The sequence below is a fragment of the Pyxicephalus adspersus genome, chromosome Z, assembly GCF_032062135.1.
Source record: "Pyxicephalus adspersus chromosome Z, UCB_Pads_2.0, whole genome shotgun sequence".
NCBI lineage: Eukaryota > Metazoa > Chordata > Amphibia > Anura > Pyxicephalidae > Pyxicephalus > Pyxicephalus adspersus.
The window spans coordinates 12,511,059-12,520,636 of NC_092871.1; the positions used below are offsets into that span (position 1 = coordinate 12,511,059).

The window sequence follows — 9,578 nt, forward strand, 5'->3', positions numbered from 1 at the left end:
TATTATGTCATGTTATTAGTAAATAGTAGTAGAAATTGTTCTGTGTAAGCCATCGATTAGTAATGAGGATCAGGCAGCGGCTAAGCAAAAGAGAGGGCACTCTTTGTGTCTGGAGGAAAAGAAGTTTAAGCTCCAGATAAGGAAGGGATTCTTCACTGTAAGGTCTGTAAAAATATGAAATCGGCTCCCTCAGGAAGTAGTTTCAGCAACCTTTTTAAGAAGCACAGAATATAACTGGGTATTAAAGCTTTAAAGTAAAGAAAACAGAAACTGTTGATCCAGCGAAGATCCAATTGCCTCATGGAATCAGGAAGGAATGTTTTTTCCCCTGTTGAAGCAAATTGTACCAGGGTTTTTTTTTTTGCCTTCCTCTGGACCTTCCTATGTCCATAGGGTTTTATATCTGGGATATGTTTATTTGAACCTGATGGACCTATGTCTTTTTTCAACCTAACCTACTATGTAACTATGTAACTTTGTAACTATGTAACAGCTAAACATCAGAGGAAATTCATGCATGTGACATTGTAAAGCAGCGTTTCAGGACCTTTTATAACATAGAGCGAACCCTTGAAATACCTTTTGGGTTTTCAGGGAACCCTTCAATAATTACTATATCCACAGCTCATAGTATATTAGTGTGCTGGCCAGTGGGAAGAATTCCTCTCCTACAGACATAAAGATTTTGGGCAGCAGGATAAGTGAGCATTTATCTTCTGGCTGCTTTTTGGACATGATTTGTTTGCAGCAACAGAGTCGCTTTATTTTGGCATCCATGTATTTGGAGTGCCCAAAAAACGGCACAGTAACAAGCTGTCTAGAACACTCAACAACACATTAGATAAATTTGACCAAACTTGGAACCCTGTGTGACATATAACGCAACACAAGCTAACAATGCCATCATCATATCTATGTTCCCAACTGGAAAAACATTAGCCAAAAAGTCCCCCACCACCCCCCTATGTGTCTCTCAGTTCTGGTTTACACCCTATTAGGTTTGAGATATTGTGGAAATAACTACTTGATAGAAACATGGGTGATAAACGAAAACATGATGATGCACATAAGCAGATAGTTGTTTCCTTTAGTTATTTATTAGAATTTTATTAGAATTTTATCAGAACTGAATTGAAGTCTTTGTACGCCTGATATTGTTTTGTGGAAATTTATATATATTTATGTTCCTGATGTTAAAAAGTTGTAACCCGAATAAGGGCTTAGTGTGTAATGCTTGTTTGGTCATGATGTTTTAATTTGTGAAAAATGTAATAAAAAAATACCAAAACGACATAATACTGGCAAATACAAACAAGACTCATTTTTACAAATCGACATATATATATATATTTTATTAACAGGAAACCAACACTCATTATCTTCTATATACAAAATGGTTACTGTTTAGAAATATCTTTACACACATTTTACCTATAAAAGGCCCAGTTACATTCACATAAATATTCTGTATAGACATAAATAGGAACACATTGAACAATGATCTGCCCATCACTGAAGACAGGAAGCTCTGCAGAACGGACATCGAGACGATATAATTCAGGGGTGCAATGTTCTTCAGACATTATCTTCAGATTATTGGATCTCCTAGGAAAAGACAATAAGAGAGTTTAGATGCTGGGCAGCATGATGGTTCAGTGGTTAGCACTCTGGCCTTTGCGGTGCTAGCTCCCGGGTTCAAATCTCAGCCAGGGCACTATCTGCATGGAGTTTGCAGGTTCTCCCTGTGCTTGTGTGGGTTTCCTCCCACATCCCCAAAAAACATCCAGTAAGGTTAATTTGTTTCCCCCCATAATTGACCTTAGACTGTATTAAAGACATAGGACTTAGGGGCATTGGAACATGAGCTCCTTAGAGGGACAGCTAGTGACATGACTATGGGCTTTGTACAGCACTGCGTTATATGATGGTGCTAAAACAATATAATTTATGTGTGCAAGAACCAGACCGCCAGGCCAGGGTTGATGGTAAAAAGAAAAGGGGAAGGGAATGTAAGATGTACTTATTTTTTCCTTGTATTTAGGAAAAGGTGCCAACCATTAATGCAGTTTACAGAGACCATATTCATGGCATTGACAGCCTGAGCCAATTCGTCTTCCAGTCTTGTTGCATTAATACAAATGCCAGCCAAATCCATTGGGTTTTTTGAAATTTCTTTTGATATGATAACAACTGTGTAGAACTAATTATCCCAGCACATTCTCTTTCTGTGATTTCAATCATCACTCGATATTATTAACATATGATCAATTTCTATCAGGGTAAAATAAATCACAAATACCATTCTATTCTATTGTGTTATGTTGGTTTTAATTAATTCTCTACACATTTTTCATTGTTTGTTCACTTGGGGCCGCATAAGAACTGACAATATTTTTGTTAGCAATAGATTTGGTCCAAATGTTCATTCTCCAAAAGTTGCAGCAGTTTAGGACTGTGTTCACCAAAAATAAATGAACCCCATTAAAAAGTCTTAGCATGTGGTTGTCCTTTTCTAACACTCAGTAATAGTCATTCTTGCCACAGGGATCCTTCATACATCAGTAAAGTGGGAAAATGGTTTAGGTGAGTCCAGTGGGCCTGATTTATTAAAGCTCTCCAAGGCTGGAGAAGATACACTTTCATCAGTGAAACTGGGTTATGCAGCAAACAAGGAATGGATCTGATCGAGGATTGAAAACATTTGCCAACAAATAGCAAATAACTTAGGAAATCCATTCCAGGTTTGCTGCATCACCCAGCTTCAATACCCCTAATTCCCACCTGGAAGAGGTTGGGAACCTTTTTTTGCATGGCCGTGGCAGATCTTGGTATGGTTCCCAAAAGCAACAAATCGCTTTTGGCTGTGCTTTTGATGTTTGAAGATTTGCACAGTGACCAAAGCTACAGTCACATGCAAATCTGGTTAACCACAGTGTGGTTTGCCACCCCCGGATGCTCAGCAGCAGTTTGCTTTGTGCCTGGGAGCTGTTAGCTGCACGGTTTCTGCCGAAAGTGTAAAAGGGGTAAGACTCAGGGGTAATTCCATTTAGTTCATTTAGCACCTACATATCATATGGACCAAAAAAGCTGCAGCCAATTAGACTCCAATGATAATTTTTTTTTGGCACCTACTAAATGGATAAGTGACCTCTATAGTTGGCCTTGTAAAGGAAAGCAGTTCCTGAGAATTGTGAAGCTGCTTTTACTGGCTTGTAACATGATCAGATCTTATACAAAAGTTGATCAGTTTTTTAAAAAATACATTTTTCTAGAAACAAATCCTTCAATGAAGATGAACCTTGTCATCCTGATCATTCCATTACAATCCGAGCAGTCGTAACTCTGAGCTTCTGCATTGTTCTCACTTCCTGTTGGCGGTTCAGTATGTATCATTGGCATGTAATACATTTATATTGGCTACAGATAAATATTTACCTTCCTATATTTTCATTATTCTGCTTCACACCTGATATCCTCTTACTGTCTAAACATTTCACAATGGGGCACATAAAAGACAAGACCTTATATTACTCATATAAAAATCATATAAAAAAGTGTGATTTTTAAATTACTGAACTGCCTGTTTGAAAGCAAATGATCTCATTGGATATTTTATTTTGTTAGTGTCATTGAATGAGTTCCCACAACAACCAATCAGATCCAAGCTGCCATGTTCCTAAAATTTGGTCAAAAAACTGAGAGGGGCAACCCAGCTAACACATTTCATCCTAACTCAGGTTCTATCTGATGTCTATGAACCTAATTGGAAAGATTTGTCTATTATCACAAAAATAAATTAAAGTAGAAGTCAATGAATGGGACAGGACGACCATCAATAAAATATGTTGTAACATTTTCCCATTTTTTTACAAGGACGTGTTTTTGTTGTCTACAAATATTCTCCATCACTTCCTGCATTTTCACATTATTCGGATGGGAAAATCTATTTAATGGGGGCAAAGAGAGCACAGATAAAAGAATTGCCTGAGAGATGCTCTTGGCATAGTTGCCTGCCTATAAAAGTTGTATTATAACTGATCTCATGTATCAGTGCCATTAGTAACCATTCAATAAATTCAACTGCTTTTTTCACATGGTGCCCACCTTTTATTTCTATCAATTTGCCAAAATGCATGCCCTTATGTATAATTACCATACTATAATAGACCATAATTACCATAGGAAAATACAATAATTTGAATAGTAGTATAGAGAGGCCACCAGTGCTTCATTTGCACAGACATATTTCCATCCAGTTGTAGATATAAGTCAATAGCAGAATCCAGTTTGTGTTATTACTGTGTTATTAAGTGAAGAAGTCTCGTACAGTAGGTAAGGGAATGGTGGTTAGGAGAGAGAGGAAGACAGAAGAGGAAAGCAGGATTAAGCCTAATAGGACAAGAAGGGGAATTCCATGGAATGGGGGCAGAGAAGCCTTGGGGCCCTGCATGGGAAGATAATATGAGCAAGGAAGTCAATGAAAGAGTGGAATAAGTGCTAAGGTATGTATTTATGTGTACGTTTTTAAATGTAGGTGGAACAGGAGTCATGCAGTGATATAAAGCTAAAACATAGTAGGTTAAATTTGATTCTGAGTTACAATCAAAGCCAGTAGAGATTTATGAAGAGAGGAGCAGTCTTGGAGCCATGTATGTTCCTACTCTGTCCTTATCACCTGTTCTTTTGGGTTAGAAATGCAATAGTAAGCAATAGAGAGAAGTGCAGAGAAGAACAGTCTTGGAGACACGCATGGGAGGAGGTTATGAGTTAGGAAGTCATTAGTAGGTCAGTGGAGGGGTGGAATGAGTGCTAAGCGATGTACTTATGTGTAAGGTTGTAAATGTAAGTCAGACAGGGGCCATCCAGTGATTTAAAACCAAGACATAGTAGCTTGAATTTGATTCTGAGATACAATGGAAGCCAACAGCACAGAGGAGCAGTCTTGGAGCCATGCATAGGAAAAGGTTATGACTGAGGAATTTGTTAGGAGTTCATTAGAAGTGTGGAAAAGGCGACTAGGGATATATTTATGTGTAAGTTTGAAAATGTGGTAGGGACAGGTGCCACACAGTTACGTGAATTTGACTCTGAGACGATCAAATAGAAGCAAATGGAGAGATGTGCAGAGACAATCAGCAGATGAGGTGTAATAAGATGGATAGATCCTTTAACTCTAACTGCAGCATTCATAATGTATTGTAGAGTCCAGAGTATTCTGTTAGTAGCATACTAGATAGTTGGGTGTTGCAGTATTCGAGGTCAATGATAAGGAAGGTATGTACCAGATGTTTGGTGGTTCCTGGAGATAGGAGGGGGTGTATATGCATGAATTTAGTGCCCCCCTGCAGCATTGTGATGTCCGTTATTGCTCCCTCGGTCCTTATTGTCTGATCTTTTGGGTTAGAAGTCTTTGACCACTTTCCAAGACTTAATTTAGTTTACAGAAATATTTTTTAAAACACTGTTTTGTAAAATTGATTTTATTTAATCCCAAAAATAATGCATAGATGTATAACAACCAGCAGAGGGGGCAGAGGGGCTAAATATGAGCATTATTATTGCTTTGCTTGCTTAGTTATCTTAAATATATACTGGACTATTTTACTTCATACATATACCACTGGCTGGTGCTATATTATTATTATTTATTATTATTATTGACTATATTATTATATATAATGAATAATATTAATTTTATTTACTATATTATTATTATTATTATTAATAATATTAATAATAAACAGGATTTATATAGCGCCAACATATTATGCAGCGCTGTACATTAAATAGCGATTGCAAATGACAGACAAATAGAGACAGTGATACAGGAGGGGAGGACCCTGCCCAGAAGAGCTTACAATCTAGTAGGTGGGGGGATTAACAAATAATAGGATGGGAGATATGTAGTGGTGGGAAGTAGCGACGGTTTTAAAAGACACAAGAAGAAGACGGGCAGGCAGTTTGAAAAAATGGGTTTTGGGTGCTCTTTTAAATGAGCAGAAAGTAGGAGCAAGCCGAATAGGATGAGGAAACATGCACGGCATATTTGCATATTATGGCACTCTTACCTGCCATTAATAACAGATCAGGGCTCTGTCATAGTGTCTGCCCACAGTGATCCTTTTCAGCCATGGTAAGGCCACATCCCTATTTAATGTACAGCGCTGCCTAATATGTTGGCGCTATATGAATCCTGTTTAATAATTTAATAACAATAATGTAACTGCTGCAAATGGGCACAGTAGTTACATAGCTCCAGCACATGGCCCTAATCTCAGTATTTTGAGTACAAACTGGACTACACACTACATGCAATATGCATTGTAAATTATAGAATGATTGCAAGAGAAAAAGAGAGTAAAACTGCTAAAACTTTTCTTTGCACGACTTTAGTTCTGCTTTAAGCCAGATGTAGCAATTGCATGACTTGGCGCTGAATATTACTAAATACAATTTGTGGGTTTTACAATATGTACATTATTACAGAATAGTTGTATTCTATATTTTTATTTTCAACCTCTAGTCTTTCGATTTCCCTTTTACAAAGCACAACTAGGGAACAAGATTATTGGGAGCTCAAATACTAATCCGAAGAACATCCAATGCTCGGGGCAAATACAGCTGAAAAGCAAATGTTTTCTGATGCAACGCAGCTCTCCATATGTTTGCTGAGTGACATATTCTACATGATTTTACATGTGTGGATCTGATCTGTTAGCATAGGGTGTTCTGTATCAAGTTCTTGGTTGGACTATTCTATAGACAGTGATATAAATTCTCTGTGTTGATCATAGCAGCTGATCAGATCTTAAATATGTCAAACTGGCATGGATGTTATGTCTTTACTATACAGAATGAAATTCATGTTTTTTTAGACTGTTTATTTTCATTTTTTCCTTATTCTCTTTAGGCCGGTTTCCTGTTTTTTAAGACATTGGGACTCATTTATTAAAGCTCCCCAAGACTGGAGAGGATAGTGAAGCTGGGTGATCCAGCAAACCTGGAATGGATTTCTTCAATTTGCTAGCAAATGTTTTATATCCTGGACCAGATTCATTCCAGGTTTGCTGGATCACCCAGCTTCACTGATGAAAGTGTATACTCTCCAATCTTGGAAAGTTTTAATAAATCAGGCCCATTGAGCCCAGTCTTCTCAATTCCCGCTTCTCTTGTGAACCACAATTAGTGCTGGGCTTGGGATTAAGGGACAAATTTGTAAAACATGTGCATGTAACTTTCACCAGACACTATCCAGGGGGAATCATGCATTTGATAGAATACTTTACAGTGAGTGTTTGCTGATTATTAGATTCCATTTTCTATAGTCTCCAAGTGTTGGAATGGGAAATAAAGAGTTAAGAGGTCATTGGGGTTAGGGCAGAAGATGCCTCAAGAGATAGGTCAGGATATAAATATGTATTGGTGGAGGGTTTGGGGTTTAAGGGCTAGTTTTAGGTTAAATGTTTAAATAGGGGAGGGTTCAATGTTAGGTAGAGCTACCTGTATACAGCAAGAGATTAGACCATGCACATAAAGATTTAGCTGCTTGAAACTTCCCTTTATCGGCAGTATGATCTACAAAACACGTATCACCAGATTTCAAGTTTTGGGTGATTTGGGCAATCGCCAACCACAGCCCTTGAGCAACCTTGAGAAATGCCCGTGTGGCACTGACATATTCCAACCAAGCTGTTAGATATTCAAACAGACATCTTCCATTCTTCAAAGTTAATGGTGGCCCCTACATTGCCCAATACCAGCTAATAATGATATGAAATGACCTTCCGCTATACATAGTCTGGATGATTTGGGCACTTTAAGGATTTTTAATTTTTCCATGGAAGTTACTGGGCTAAATCACATATTGTGAAAATTCAATAGAAAAGCAAAGTGCTAACTGTAGTAAACTATAGGAACCAATCGAGACCCAGTTCATACTTTGTAAAACTAATTCTAGTTTGTTAATATGCTTTATAGCATTTTTGAATTTAGTAAATATATATGTGTACATACTGATTGTTATAATATTTACGGTCTATTGCTAAGTATCCATTGTTGTCAGAATAAACAGGGAAGCAGTAGGCTTTCATGATGGTCATACATATGACAATTTTAATTTTGTTTCAACCACTTTAATAGGAGTGTAAATAGGATTGAAAGTATTCAACAAAAACTGAGTCATCTTTATCCTATCAGCTTGATCAAGCAGAATTTGGTTGATCGTAAAATCAAAATTGGACAGTAGGGCTGCTTTTGTGCATGAAAAACTGCACAATTTTTTGCTCTCAAAAGCACACAATGTGCTATTATGCATCCAGAAATGGCAAACATCACTGCAGATCAACACTTTTGGATGCATTGCCCATGTGTTTTCAGCAGCAGTGCGGTTCTTCGTATAGGAAGAAGGAAAAACAACCGCACGGCCATAAGTGTTGTGTCACGTCTAGGAATGGTGCAGCCACACATGCAAACGCTAGCACAAAATGCATCCCGATTGCTTCCCTTTGGTTGAATGGGAGGGTTTAGGTGAGCCTGCGGTAAAACATCGTGGTCAGCTGCCAATCTAAATTGACCCTAAAACATCAGCTTATATACAGTTTATTGCAAGACTGACCTAAAGTGGAATTGAAAATCAACAGACACTTAATTCAACGTGATCAGATTTTGCCTGTTCAGCCAGGACAATTTTAAACCCATGTGCTGGTGCTAAACTAAAACCAGAACTTTATGTCTTCAGTTGCTTTGAAATGAAAAAAAAATTGAATAAAGTCCAATCATCCTATCAAATTTTCACGTGTACCCCTTTTTTTATATACTCCAATGGCAGGGAATTGTATCAGGCTCATCCGAAGGAATAACTGCAATCTTCTGCAGATGCAGTAACGGCTTTGTAATTGTAAGTTATGCAAAGTTTTACAAAGGTAAGAGACCTACCCTTCCAAGCTTTTTCCTTCTGGGTGGCAGGGCCTGGATGTTGAGCCTCTGGGCAATGCGGGTAGTGACCCCAAGCCGAACATCGGTGGTCACCGCTCTCCATGCCATCGTTCTTCCACAGCTGGGACACATCAGCTGTCCTGTGTTATCCTTCCCTCCGGTGTGGTTGACCAAGCACACCCTGCAGTAACTGTGCCCGCATTCTGTGGTCACAGGGTCATCAAAATAACTGCTGCAAAGGGGGCACAGTGAACCGGCCTGCAGCTCTTTGACTGGTCCTCCGCTAGCCATGTTCGGTGTTTTCCTCCACACCTTCTGCAAGCGATATGTACTAAATAAAGGTTTATACACCTACACGTAGAGGTTTCCTCCCCTTGTTTACCTGTTGTAAATTCTTTAGGCAGGGGGAGGCGGGGAATTATGCTGTTTGTCGAGTTCGTGATGCTGCGTGCTCCTGGGATTGGCCCTCAGGGCTTGTATGTCACCTACCTCTGATGTAACCGCAGCTTAATTTACTAAATATAGCTGGGAGCAAAGAAAGGGTTAATTGTGGGTCATAATGTTTACAAAGGAATATATAATGTAGAAAAACATGAGCTTATGATTAATTCATCCTGGCGGCACTGCAAAATGCCTGCAGCATG

At 38.5% G+C, this 9,578-nt stretch overlaps 1 long non-coding RNA gene across 1 annotated transcript; it reads right to left on the bottom strand.

Annotated features, from left to right (window-relative positions):
• Positions 1-1,336: 1,336 nt before the first annotated feature.
• Positions 1,337-9,358, bottom strand: LOC140344198 (uncharacterized). The gene is made up of 2 exons (XR_011923508.1): positions 8,935-9,358; positions 1,337-1,605 (listed from the first exon to the last, which is right to left on the bottom strand). It is a non-coding gene; the product is annotated as an uncharacterized lncRNA (long non-coding RNA).
• Between the last annotated feature and the right edge of the window lie 220 nt (positions 9,359-9,578).